Here is a 14,479-nt window from a genome sequence, read left to right on the forward strand (position 1 = left end):
ATCTTGGTTTGCCAAGTTAAAATCGGCACATCCCAGTGGGCAAAAGATGTAGAATATACGACTATTAAACGCATACCAGACGTGTAACTGTGCTCCGTAACTGGTCTAGAATGAAATTCTAATATACGTATATCGTTATACGTCAATTAGACATCTATGATTATATGTTTATTATACATAAATGGTTGTAGTTCTATTATACGGATAAATTTAGAAGACTACTATACATATATAGTTAAAGGTCTATTATACATCAAAGAAAGATTTTTATAGGTGTAGAAACTAGTAAATAAAGCCAATGATTTATTTTAGAAATTTATTCTTAAAATATACAATTATTCACACCTGAAAAATATGTAGTTCAAATTATACATTATATACAATATTGTAATCAACAAATGTCTAACCATCATAAAAAAACACAACTAGTAAACTTCAGTTACAAATTCTAGTAACATGGCAATATATATATATAGTAATGACAAACACAAACTAATTACATGAACACGCTAATATTTAACTCAAAACCACATTTTGAAACTCCTTTATTTCCACGAAAATATTATTAATGTAGCACAAACGCTACTTTCTAATAAAGACAGAAAGAAACTGTTTGTTTTGTGTCTCATGGTGATCCTCCTCTCGATACTAATGAAATGTTTAATATTGTAACGCCCTCGCCTGGTGGTGAGGAGGAAGCGCCCCTAGGCGCTCGTAGTACCGCTGGGCATGCTGGGAGTGGTAGCCGGGAAGAGTCTGAGGGTCAGCACGATGACCAGCGGCTGACCCTACCTGTGTAAATAATGTCCTAGTAATTCTAGTGCCCTGTGTAGTCCTGTAAAAGTAGAGTGTGTTGTTAGGTAATTACCACCCTAAATGTGTGTACGTGTTCGTCAGTCTCCTCATGTGTGTGTAGATCCTGTGTTTGGTTTTGGTGTGGTTGTAAAATAAAGCCAGTGCTTGGTTAATCGCGTCTCCACTGTTCTTTAGTTCTGAAAAAGAACCTGCAAAACGCTACAATATGATCCCTCGAGAAAAAAAAAGAGTCAATTTCCGCCTGGAATGATTGATGCCCCATCAAACATTTTGTAATATCCCTGGAAGTTTATACAGTAGAATCCTGGTTCGTGGCTTAAATTCAAGGTAAACAAGACTAAGGAAACGAGTTGGAAACTTGATGTCGAAGTGGGATTTAAATCACCCGGAACATTTCACTCCATTGGACAGTATGTGCCAGAGAGCCTACCGCCATCCCTTCGATAGTTCAGTTGGTCGAGAGGAGGAGTGTAGGAGAATTAGCAGGGAGTCCTTAGGTCGCTGGTTCGATTCCAGCTCGAAGGAAGGTGCTTTTTGTGTACTTTAATCAAAGAGTTAAAAAAGCGAATCTGTTTCATTCAGACATTTATCAAAAGTTCAATAAACGACGAAGTAGAGGTTCCTGTTCCGAATTCAGCCCACGTCTGATTGTCTTGTTTTGGCCAAGATCCGATCTTTGAATTAAGGGACTACTCTGTCTGCTTTGTAATTCAAAAATACAAACAAATGTCAAGTTTTTTGTAGATATAAAGGTGTTCTCTGTTTTCAAAGGATAGGTACTTAATTGGCATAATGATTTGGTATTGATTTTGTATCGTTGTATTATGAAGTTTGTGCTTTCTGTGTTTTTATCGTATTGTGAACTTATTTTTTAAACAAATGCTTACAAAGGCAAACACATCTGATATTTTAATAATTATTATTTTAATAATTTGATCAAATTGAGGCCCAGGATCCAAATCTTCAGTTCTGATTTTTTTAAGTGATATCTTTCCTTCCTGTCGTGGAAGTCACACGATGTGAGCAATTGTTTTTTTTACGTTGCGATCCAAAGATCCTCAGGCGCACTGTAACCAAACCAGGATGGATTCTGCTCGGAGCCGAACTGAGCTCATTCTCACTCCCTGTGCTAAAAACAGAATTAGCTCTTCCCCGAACATTGTCTACAGCTGCTGGATGGTGCTCTGCGTCTTACTGCTCTGGCAATTACTTTGACGAAAGACAGATCACTTGTGCGCTTTTAACCTTCTCGCAGCTACAGCTATAGCCCTGAAAAAAGCATTAGCTTTATCAGTTTTTACATTAATCTATTTTGAATCAAAGTTTGATATTTTTTTTATTGCATTTTACATTACAATTATAATAATAATTATTATTATTATTATTATTATTATTACGCACACTTATATAGCGCTGTTCTGGATACTCCACTCAATGCGCTTTACAGGTAATGGGGACTCCCCTCCACCACCACCATTCTCCTGAATGATCACAGAGAGTCAGGACCTCGGTTTTACGTCTCAGCCGAAGGACGGCACCTGTTTACAGTTTAGTGTCCCCTTCATTGTATTGGGGTATTAGGACCCGCATGGACCGCAGGGTGTGCGTCAAGCGACAGAAACCAGACGTGTGTCGGGCTCGGCTGCGAGCAGGACAATGACATCACAGGGACAAAGTAGAGGAAATCAAAAGGGTTCTATAAAAGACCTGTGTAAGCTGTTGGTTTGCAGTCTGGACTCTAAATCCTCCGATCCGATTTTAAATCTCTCTAATACCTGAGCTGCGGCTTCTTCCGAGTATTTATTCGTATACTTATTATGTGTAAGTGTATAGATGAAACCTTTCATATATTGTTCAGTTTAAATCAAAATGCTTTACTAATACAAGAGAGAAGTATAGTATGAAGGATGTGACAAATCTACGATTTCTTGGAACAAAACGGTTTTTATTTGCATTCGAAATGAAGCGGAATTTTAGCGGGACACACAAACCCTTTGTCCTTTTTAGAGTTTTTAGAGTGAACAGACATAAATGTAGAAAACGTGTTTTTTAGCACTACAATAGCAGGGTCAGTGGCATAATGAATAACGCGTCAGGCCTCGCGTCAGAAAATTATAAGTTGGACTGCCGTCTGGCTTGTTGCGTTTATACCACTTACGTTGTTTTATATAAATGAACTCCACCTGAAAGCTATAGAAAACACTTTGGGTAAGTTGTCTGCAGCCTCATGCGAATTTCGACAACTTACCCAAAACACTGTACTGTCTGGAGATCAGCTCCAGCTCTGAACTCAATTGCAATGAAAAACCATGCGTAACAAAACTGGAGAACAGCTGAACTTGTGTTCAGTTCGGTGATGAGGGATCAGAACTGTCCTTGTTGTAATTAGCACGAACTGCACAGGCTCTGAATCAGACCATGTCAATTAGTCTGATCAATGTAGGACACGTTAATGTAGAATTATTAAAAGGTTTATTAGTTAGTTAGTTCAGGTTTACCCACCTGAACTAATGTAGAATTATTACTTGGTCTGTCTCTTGTTTGTATATAAATGAATGTCTCTGACAACTTAATGTTAGTTTTACGATGTAGGTCAGGCGTTGACATATGCACGAGTATACTAAATGTCTCACTCCTGATTCAACTCATGTTCTATAGGAGATTGGCGATTCCTCCTGTTTCTCATACAACCATATCAGAACAGAAGCCCATTTCACCCAGCTCTGATTCAAGATCGACTTGCATCTTTATCCCTTTTTTGTTCGTGATCATTATTTTCTTTAGTTATGATCAATATTGAACTTTTTCTAAGTGAAATGACAATAATCAAACATGCAGGCAGATTTTTGAAAAGTATTCGGAATTGACAGGGTGCCCCTTTGGAACAATCGTCAGAAATTGTGAGAAAATGAAAGTTATGTAAGCTCTCACACAAAGCATTGAAGATTGGAATCTGAGTGTAAAAAAGTTACCCGTCTCCCAATGATAGGCAGGGATACACACCATGACTCGAATAGACTCAGCGAACTTTAACACCTATGATATTACGAGTGCTTTGCACGTGTCGAATTTCAAGAAGGAACTACTACAACAGTTGTGGACAACCACCGGCAAAGTCCAATGCCGGCAACATCTGAGAAAATAATGTTCACTCATGGAATTTGGTCTTTGAATGGCTGGCGGGAAAATTCATTTATACTCCTGTTGCACCCTCAGCTAAAACATGTTAAAATAACAACGCAGATTTGTTGCAGAACCTGACAAGAATTATTGGGTTAGCACTGTATGTATTCTTGTATATTTACTTTAATTTTAATATAAATGTAAACATGCATGCTGTATAAGCTATTGTAATTTTAAAATATGTTAGCTGAGGATGCGAAGGGGGCTATTATACCTTGTGAAACACGCAAGGAACTGTAAAAAAGGCTGTTATTTGAATAAAATTGGCGATCACAAGAAAACCACAATTTATGTGGTATTATCATCAATATCCTTCAAAATCTACCTTCAAATGAAGGATTTGAAGAAACTATGAAAAAAGCAACAGTAATAGCAGAGGATTTTGATTTTTGCTCTTCAAGTCAGCAGATCACCGTAGAGTTACACCCCTACAAACAGCACAAAGGATGAATCCCACCACCTTCATTATTGCTGTGTTTGTGCCAGTGAAATTAGCGTTTGTGTTATTGAAAGCATCTCGGAAGATGAAGGTGCAGTCACTTCCACATGTCATGATATCATTAGATCTGACGACAAGAGCTGAAGCCCCCCCTAGTCCAAGCCAGCAATGTGAAGATGGGTATGAAGGAAGGTAGCGTGGCTGAGTGGTCTAAGGTACTGGATTTAGGCTCTAGTCTCTCTGGGGGCGTGGGTTTGAATCCCACTGCTGCCAAATATTAATGTTTTAAGACCTGCAATACAATCAGTAAAAGCGCTTTTTGTTAGGCTGCGGGAGGTGTTTAGAGATAGACTTTCTAAAAGACAGGCTTAACATCAAGGCAGAAAAAATATTTTTTCTCAATAGAAATTCTCTTTGGCACGTTCAGCTTTATGTAGGGAACAACGTCTGCCGAGATCACTTTTGAGGCAGTGCACATGATAGTGTACCGGCAAGTACATTTAATATTGGCTGTGGTGGTGAGCTGCTTTTGTCTGTGAAACTTTTAATTCTTCACGCCGAATCGTTGGCAGGGGTAAAGCTTATTAAATCTTTGAACATAGCGCTCCATCAGAAATACTTTGTTCGTGATCAAAAGAGATCAGAGGATTAACTTCATGAATTCACATAGCATACCTTACAGGAAAGATTTAAAAGGGGAATTGATTGTGCTTCCTGATGTTGTTCCTGTCGTTTCTTTGGATACAAAGGTGAATGTTCTTTGACGTTCTGCTAGAGTATCCACTGGGTGGGCTTTATCAATCAGCTCGGAGAGGTCATCAGTGCTCTGTCTCTGGAAAATAATCAGCACTGTCGTTTTTCCCTGTCCTGTCTTTTAAAACATATAAGATCACGAGTTTACAGATTTCTCCAAATAACAACTATACATTTTAACCCAGCGGTTAGCATTCCTTCAATCCAATAGTTTTACTCCGGGTAAAAAGCAGCGAAATATATAGAGAGATTATATTCAAATATTTAAACGTTCTTATTGGATTACCTGTATGGAGATATCGCTCAGAATTCCTAATATGATTTTGAGTTCAGTTTTGCTTTACTACTTTCAGAGTCTTTTATTGACCTTGCTGAAGCAGAGAAGTGACATAATCACAAATGCGACTTACCTGTGCTGCTGTTTTTGGTTAATAATGATTATTGCAAGGAAAAAAAACAGCTCCTTGCATTAAGAGCAAGAGCAACCAACACGCTCGCTTGTTGAGTTGGGTTTTTTTTCCGTGGTGCTCTTCCTCAGATGTAAAGTTATTTGGCGAGCAAGGACCTCTGAGAAGGAGCCTGAATCCATCAAGAACTCAGAAATTCTAATATCGCACTACTGTCTTGTGTACAGAGATCTGCTTCTTCCTTTTTGAGTGTTTTGGTGTTTAAGAGCACGCTTCCTACCTCGAATGTTAGTTTCAGGAGATGTGCTACCGGATAAATGATTATCTTGAAAAGGTTTGGGGATGCACTGGCCGGGATTAAAACCCGGCTCAATTATTTGGAAGTCACCTGTACTACCAACACACTTCTAAGAAGCACCCGCACATTTTCGCAATCCTCTCTCACCTACAAAGTTATGAAGACACAGACGACCAATGAAAACTAATTTGATTCACCCAAGGCTTCACTCTTCTGTTGTGATGTTGTTTTAATTAGTGTTAGCTGTGATGAGGTATTGTTTCTGTCTCTTAAAGTTTAAGAGTCTGCTCCTTTCTTCCTGGTATAGAAAAAAACATGTTCCATCTTTGTTTACAAACACCACTGTAAATTATTTGTCCATCTCTAAAGCCTGTGTGTATTGACAAGGCAATTCAAAAGCACATATTAAATAAGAACACGATCCTTCTTGTTACCATTCCCGTGGTTGGAGCGTTGTTTCGCCCTTTAACGTTCTTCTACAATATTTACAGACAGGGCTTTATCACTGGAGTTGTGTGCATCGGTCCATGAACATCAACTGTACTGCTGTTTTTCTATGCGTAATTTAATCGCAAGCACTTAAAAGATGCAAAAAGATTTCAAGGAAAACATAATTGAAAGACAGTCGAGTAAGGAGGTAGAAAAACGCTCTCCCCCATTGAAGAATCAACCACCGTCGCCCATGTGACTGGATATAAAAATAAATTATTCATTTCAATTATTCATGAAGGGTGGATTGTGGTCAGTGAACATATGCACATCTTTAAGTCAGTTCCACCATCTGTGCCATAGGGGATGTAGTTCAATGGTTTTCATGTATGAAGTTCCGAGTTCAATCCCTGGCATCACCAGATGTCTTACATTATTGTGCTCACATCGCAATCTTCTGTTGAGTGAGAACTCTTTGCTCGTGTTCATAGAGAGACAGGTTTACACAATTAAACTCAGTCACACACGAAGTGCTACAGTGTTGCTCTGCTGTTTTAAATGTACCTCCAAAGCATTTTGTTCTGTTAACTACCAAATGATTTGAACTAATTTTACATCATATTCAGGAAATCCAGAGAAGGTCATCAGACTTTTAGTGGCTGTTGAAGAAAACACCTGTTGAATCTCACCAGGGATTTCTTGAGAGATCATTCAGCAAGCGAGTTAACAGGGGTTAACGCAGAGAGTGGTGGGGGTGGGATGTCAGGGCCATATGACACTGCTTTACACAGAGAATGGAGGAGGTGGGATGTCAGGGCCTGAAAACACAGCTTAACGCAGAGAGTGGAGGGGTGGTGTCAGGGCCATACGACACTTCTTTACACAGAGAGTGGTGGGGGTGGGATGTCAGGGCCATATGACACTGCTTTATACAGAGAGTGGCGGGGGTGGGATGTCAGGGCCTGAAGATACTGCTTTACGCAGAGAGTGGCGGAGGTGGGATGTCAGGGCCTGACAACACAGCTTAACGCAGAGAGTGGAGGGGTGGGCGTCAGGGCCATACGACACTTCTTTATGCAGAGAGTGGTGGGGGTGGGATGTCATGGTTATACGACAGTGCTTTCCATTGAGAGTGGTGGGGGTGGGATGTTATGGCCATAAGACACTGCTTTATGCAGAGAGTTGAGGGATTGATGTCAGGGCCATACGACAGTGCTCCACTCAGGCCTCTGCTTGAATTTGTACTCCTCCTCTCTCCCTACCTCTACCTCTATGATATTTGCACTTTCTGGAGAGGCGATTTTCTCCACTTCAGTAGCCCGATTGCGTGGAGAGGGCTGTAGAATGTGGCACCGCCTTTCCTGCTCCGTCCATGACAGGCGTGCTGGTCTCTGGAGAGAGAGCACGGTCCATCAGCGCACTCCAATAAAGGCACTGGAAGCAGCTGAAACGCATTGGCGAAGCTCAGCACTGGGCCGCTGGGCACATCTTACCACTGTTTCCGTAGTGTAGTGGTTATCATGTTCGCCTCGCATGCGAAAGGCCCTCGGTTCGAAACCGGGCGGAAACAGACTGGCTTCTTTTGTCGCATACAAATGGGTTGTACAACTTTTAACTAGCAAATGGAAGAGGGCTGAAGTAAGAGACAAGATGTAAATAGGGTTAACTTAAGTCAGTTCTGCCTGAAAATTAGACTTCTAAGCAACAGGGGTTTATGGCAGGAAAGGGGGTTAACTGATAAGGATTCCAGATGCGAGGGGGCATAATCTTAAACTGACCATTTGGCCAGGGTCTCTTAACTGGCCAAATACCACGACCCCCCCCTTACCATAACACCGAATGACGTCTGAAGCAGCAAGGAAGGACTATATAACCTAAAAGTTTGTACCGGCACATCGAACAATACTTCGGTTTTGTTGTTTCTTGTGGGAAAAAAGACTTCGGCTTTATTGTTCCTTATGTCCGTCATGGCAGTGAACAGGTCCTGGTTACAGGATCTCTAAAAAAGGAAATAAAGACTGAAATCAGATCCGACCCACCATGCTGCCATGGTGACGGTGCACTGCCCAGTGAAAGTGGCAGCCTGTCCCTGAACTGTGGGAAACTGGAGCACCTGGAGGAAACCCCCACAGACCAGGGAGAGAACATGCAAACTCCACACAGACAGCACCCACACCCCAGGTCCAGCACTGTGAAGCATGCCCGACGATGCGGAAGGGCTTTTACAAATGAGTGTGTAACTCACACTGGTGCCCAGGATGGCCTGCTACCGGAACGCAACCTAATTTTCTTAATGCAGTTTGTTCGAAGCGGTTTGCAGGAGCTGGAGGTGAGGACTGAGCTGGGGTCCAGTGTGCAAGAGTGACTACTGATGTCGTGTGTGTGTGTGTGTGTGTGTGTGTGTGTGTGTGTGTGTGTGTGTGTGTGTGTGTGTGTCTGGATCATTGTGAGCGCCGTCAGGTTTGTGTATTTGTTTAAACAAGAGGATGTGTCTGTGCGGGTCTGACTCTGTGTGAGGGTGCAGCTCTAACTGTTCGCGCGCGGGCGTGTCTATCTCTCTACAATGCATGAGGGGCTAAATCTGCCTCTGAGAAACTGACTTTTCAGAAGAAAAATCTATGAAAAGGCACGGCCTGGCCCTCTTCTCTTGCTCCCGACGTATAACACACTGGGGGATGAAGCTGGTGTCTTCAGCTGTAACCCTAGCTATTTATGCAAACAGCTCTTTTATGAAAAGCAGCTCTAGGCCTAGACAAGAGGAACAGATAAAACAAATCTTAGATTTATGGCTTATTCAAAGCAGACTGAGCGCTGCTATACTGTATGTAGGAGCCAGAGATGAAGAATGAGCTATTTAAGGAAATCAGGAGTGTGAGAGAGGGAGTGTGTGTTTTTCCTCCCAATAGAGAAGGCTTGTGGTTCTTTCTGCTTTTCTGCACAGGCTGCCAACATAAGTACGTGTTGGGTTCTTGGTTTGAATGCTCGAGTTGTCAGGCTGGCGTTTTTTGTTCCTATTGGAGCCCATAATTGTGAACAAGGCGCTTGAGGACGTCTCTGTGCAGGTGTGCGTTTGTAATGACGTGTGTGCGCATCTCTGTAGCGGATGTTTCAGTAAAAAAACGCATTTAAAACATTCAACCTTTTCATGTTCCTAATATTCTTTCATTCTTCACAATAATAACTAAGGTTGCTGCTGGAAGAGGTGTTAGTGGGGCCACCAGGGGGAACTCTCACCCTGTGGCCCATGTGGGTCCTAATGCCCCAGTATAGTGACGGGGACACTGGAAAAACTGTAAACAGGTGCCGTCCTTCAGATGAGACGTAAAACCGAGGTCCTGACTCTCTGTGGTCATTAAAAATCCCGGGGTGTTTCTCGAAAAGAGTAGGGGTTTTACCCCAGTGTCCTGGCCAAATTTCCCATTGACCCTTACCAATCATGGCCTCCTAATAACCCCCATTTATGAATTGGCTTCATTACTCTGCTCTCCTCCCCACTCATAGCTGGTGTGTGGGGAGCGTTCTGGTGCACTATGGCTGCCGTCCCATCATCCAGGTGGATGCTGCACATTTGTGGTGGTGGAGGGGAGTCCCCATGTCCTGCAAAGCGCTTTGAGTGGAGTGTCCAGAAAAGCACTATATAAGTGTAAGCAATTATTATTCATTATAATGTAATAAGTCCATTATTTCTCACCCCTCCATTGCAAGGCATACACAACACAAACACCAGGAACAATTATCTCAGAAGTGAATTGCAAATGTATTGAGTTGTGATGCAACTGTAACTTGAACCTAACATGACTGTGGCGTGCATTTTTGAAATTGCATTTTCACAGCTGAAATACAAAATGAAGCTGATCGCAGTCCAAACTCAAGGTATTGTTGTAAAACTAAATATTCAACATGTTTCTACCTGTCCCTTTTCAGCTCACTCAGAAGTCCACAGCCTTCAGCCTGGTGCCTCTCTGTCTCCCCCCTCCACACTGCTGGTCCAGTGGAGGTGCTGTTTGATCCTGCACGATCTGTCCGGAATCGTATAGTCTTACTGAGCAGCGCAGGGCTCCCTGGCCCCAGGTACGAACAGTGAGTGTCAGTGCAGAACAGCTCTCTGACACTCCGCTCCCTCACTCCAGCTGATCAGGGCAACTACACAGTGAGGGACCTTAATGGAAGCAGTATCAGCACTGTGATCGTCACTGTGGGTGGTGAGCAGGTCTACAGTAGGATCACTAGAGGGCTCTATATTCTTGACAGAGTGTGTTCTTATATCATCCTCTGTCCTGATTGTCTTTCAGCTCACAGAGACAATGTCACCCTGCAGCCTGAAGCCTCTCTGTCTGTCCCTCTGTTCACTGGAGAGCCAGTGGAGGTGCTGTTTGATCCTGCAGGAGGTGGAAACTGGACCTCAGTGTGTTCTGTCCAGAACAGCACAGCCAGCTGTGTCCCCCAGTACAGTTTTTTTTTATTTTTGATGATTAGCCATATGTTGATTACAATATTGTACATAATGTATAATTTGAACTCGATATTTTTCAGGAGTGAATGATTGTATATTTTCAGAATAAATTTCGAAACCAAATTATTGTCCCTCGATCTCTGTCTCTCTCTCGTCCTGCTGTCTGTCTGTCCCTGCCTCTCTGTCTCTCTCTCTTTCAGCCCCGTCTGTCAGTCTGTCTGTCCTTCTCTCTCCTTCCTCTCTCTCTCTCCTTCCGCTCTCTCTCTCGGTTTGTTTGTCCCTTAATCTCAATCTTTCTCTTTGCCTGCTGTCTTTCTGTGCCTTCATCTTTGTGTCTCTCTCTCCTTCCTTTCTGTCTGTCTCTCTGTCTGTCCTGCGTTGTCCCAGCTGGGCCTGTCTCCCCGGCTCTCTGCCTTCAGCTCTGTTCGCCGATGTCCCACCAGCCCGTCTCTCTCTCAGCCTGTCTCTTGACTTGCAGGAGGAAGAGGAGGTGGAGACAGCTCCTCCGGCAGGAGAGAGGAAGAAGGTCAGTGCTGGTCCCACCCTGCCTCCTGTCCTGTCTGTGGTGGAGTTTCGCCATCTTGTCTGTCTTGTCAGCCCTGTCTGTCACTGTCTCTCTCCTCCTCCTCTCTGTGCTGTGGTGTCCAGTCAGTGTGTCTCTCTCCTCCTCCTCTCTGTCCTGTGGTGTCTAGGCAGTGTGTCTCTCTCCTCCTCCTCTTCTCTGTCCTATGGTGTACAGTGGGTCAGTATTAGTGGGCTACACCCAGGCTCACTCACTGCGAGTGTGATCTCAGCAGAGTCTCTGTACTCTTGGGACACTTGACTCACCTGTCTCTCTCTTTCTCTCCCTGTGCTGTCCCTCTCCTGCCCCCTCTCTCCCTACTCGGACTCCAGCTGGAGGAGGTCCAATCACCACCTCCTGTGAGACAGAAGAAAAAGAAAGTGGGTAATGCTCTGATTCTCTCTTTACTCCTGTCCAGTGTCCAGTCAGTGTGTGTGTATGAACCCCTCTCTCTCTCAGTGCAGTGTTCATGTACTGGAGTGTCCAGTCAGTGTGTGTGTATGAACCCCTCTCTCTCTCAGTGCAGTGTTCATGTCCTGGAGTGTCCAGTCCGACTCTTAACGTGACTCTCCTGTCTCTGCTTCAGAAGTGCTGGTGCGTCTTTTTAAAGTCCCTGAGCTGCATGTCGGTGGAGACAGATGATAAGGACGAGCCGATGGAGGTGGCGGAGACCGTGTGTCAGGAGAGGAAGAGCGAGGGAGAGGAGGAGCAGGCTGCCGGGAAGGACAAGAAGAAGAAGAGGAGGTGCAGGTGAGCAGACAGGGGGACGCCGCCCGGTCGTGTCTGTGATTCAAGAAGGAGTCTCCTCTTGCTGTTTGATGTCATGGTGATGTCCGTGTCTGTGTCCCTCACACCTGCAATAACAATATTCTTTCCAGGTTCCTTTCCTGGTTCTGTGCCAGCTAAGATCGGAGTCGCCTTCCCCACCAAGGACTGGACTGGACTGGACTGGACTGGAGCTGAGGGACCCCAGACTGCACTGGACTGGAGCTGAGGGACCCCAGACTGTGCTGGACCGAAGCTGAGGGACCCCAGTCTGTGCTGGACCAAAGCTGAGGGACCCCAGTCTGTGCTGGGCCAAAGCTGAGGGACCCCAGTCTGTGCTGGACCGAAGCTGAGGGACTCCAGACTGTGCTGGACCAAAGCTGAGGGGCCCCAGACTGGACTGGACTGGAGCTGAGGGGCCCCAGGCTGTGCTGGACCGAAGCTGAGGGACCCCAGACTGGACTGGACCAAAGCTAAGGGACCCCAGACTGTGCTGGACTGAAGCTGAGGGACCCCAGTCTGGACCGAAGCTGAGAGACCCCAGTCTGTGCTGGACCGAAGCTGAGGGACCCCAGTCTGGACTGCACTGGAGCTGAGGGACCCCAGTCTGGACCGAAGCTGAGGGACCCCAGTCTGTGCTGGGCCGAAGCTGAGGGACACCAGTCTGGACCGAAGCTGAGGGACCCCAGTCTGTGCTGGACCGAAGCTGAGGGACCCCAGACTGTGCTGGACCGAAGCTGAGGGACCCCAGACTGGACTGCACTGGAGCTGAGGGACACCAGACTGGACTGGAGCTGAGGGGCCCCAGACTGGTCTGGACTGAAGCTGAGGGACCCCAGACCCCAGTCTGGACTGAAGCTGAGGGACCCCAGTCTGGACTGAAGCTGAGGGACCCCAGACCCCAGTCTGGACTGAAGCTGAGGGACCCCAGACTGGACTGTGGAAAACTTTCACATTATCTCCACCTGAGTCCTCAGATCGTCTGCATGACCTTGTATTATTAAGTATTATTTTAAGGTCCTGTGATGATCGTAAGATGGGGGGGGGGGGGTGTGTCCCTTGACATTAATCTGTATTGTAATTTTTGTTCTTTTGTTAAGCATCATTAAAATGTTTTTTAAAAAAAGCTTTTGGTTTTTTCCCTCCCCCCCCGAAACGAACGAACAGAGTCTGTCTTTCTCTTTCATCCCGGAGAGTTTGTGGTTGATGGATTGAGGCCGAGAGCCCTCATTGTCGGCGTGCCACCAGTTAGCGGGGCTAAAGCAGGGGGGGCATCGTGTCCAATACTCCTTGAAACGAGACAGATTTCAAGCCACCTCCGTCTGAAGAGAAGGAAGTTGACCACGAACTCCAGGGTGTCCTAGGAAGCTCTTTAGCCATCGTTTACCCAGCAGCCATCTCACCCTGCAGCTCCCAGCTAGCAGCCCCCTCCCCACTGGAGCCCAGCAGGTAGAAGCCTGGTCAGTACCTGGAGGGGAGACTCCTGGGAAAAACTGAGGTTGCTGCTGGGAGAGGTGTGAGTGGGGCCAGCAGGGGGCGCTTTCACCCTGCGGTCTGTGTGGGTCCTGATGCCCCAGTATAGTGACGGGGGACACTGGACTGTAAACAGGCGCCGTCCTTCGGATAAGACGTCAAACCAAGGTCCTGACTCTCTGTGCTCGTTAACAATCCCGGGGTGTCTCTGGAGAAGAGTAGGGGTGTTACCCCAGTGTCCTGGCCTGATTCCCCCCCTGGTCTTGACCCATCATGGCCTCCTTATCACCCCCTTCTCTGAACTGGCTCCATCCCTCTGCTCTCCTCCCCACTGAGAGCTGCTGTGTGCTGAGCGGACTGGAGCATCATCCACGTGGGGGCTGCACACTGGGGGGGCTGGAGGGGATCCCCCTGACCTGGGAAGAGCTCTGAGTGGAGAGTCCAGACGGATTCATTATTATTATTATTATTCGTGCTGCACTGGGCTTCAGTCCTGGTAGTGAGAGGGGGATCTGTGATCAGTACAGATACTTATGACTGTATAATAATACACGATAGAAATGGAAAACAGGGTAGCGCTGTAGTCTCTTCGAAACGTTTTGAACTGCCAGAAGAAGTTTTCACAACCCGGACTCGTGAAGGTACAGGTCTTCTCCCTTCGTCCGGAGTAAGGTGAGAGGTTATCCCCTCGGGGCGCAGTATCCCTGATGCACCCCCCCACCACCACCCAAAATGACACACACTTCTGTGACGATTGGGAGACCCCGGTTCGATCAGCCCCTGCGGTGTAGGAAACGACCCGCTGGAGAGAACACGCAGACTCCACACAGAAGGGTCACCTCGGCATTTATTCCAACAGCAAAACACCAGAGAGAAACGGGTCTCCGAAAGATGAGCGCAC

At 45.5% G+C, this 14,479-nt stretch overlaps 2 non-coding genes across 2 annotated transcripts; both read left to right on the forward strand.

The window, feature by feature from the left end:
* The first annotated feature begins 4,629 nt into the window (after positions 1–4,629).
* trnal-uag (transfer RNA leucine (anticodon UAG)) lies at positions 4,630–4,711 on the forward strand. The gene has a single exon. It is a non-coding gene; the product is annotated as a tRNA-Leu (tRNA).
* A 3,111-nt stretch (positions 4,712–7,822) lies between these two features.
* trnaa-cgc (transfer RNA alanine (anticodon CGC)) lies at positions 7,823–7,895 on the forward strand. Its single transcript has one exon. It is a non-coding gene; the product is annotated as a tRNA-Ala (tRNA).
* The last annotated feature ends 6,584 nt before the right edge of the window (positions 7,896–14,479 follow it).

This window comes from Lepisosteus platostomus, chromosome 5 (assembly GCF_059453375.1).
Source record: "Lepisosteus platostomus isolate fLepPlt1 chromosome 5, fLepPlt1.hap1, whole genome shotgun sequence".
NCBI classification, from domain to species: Eukaryota; Metazoa; Chordata; class Actinopteri; order Semionotiformes; family Lepisosteidae; genus Lepisosteus; species Lepisosteus platostomus.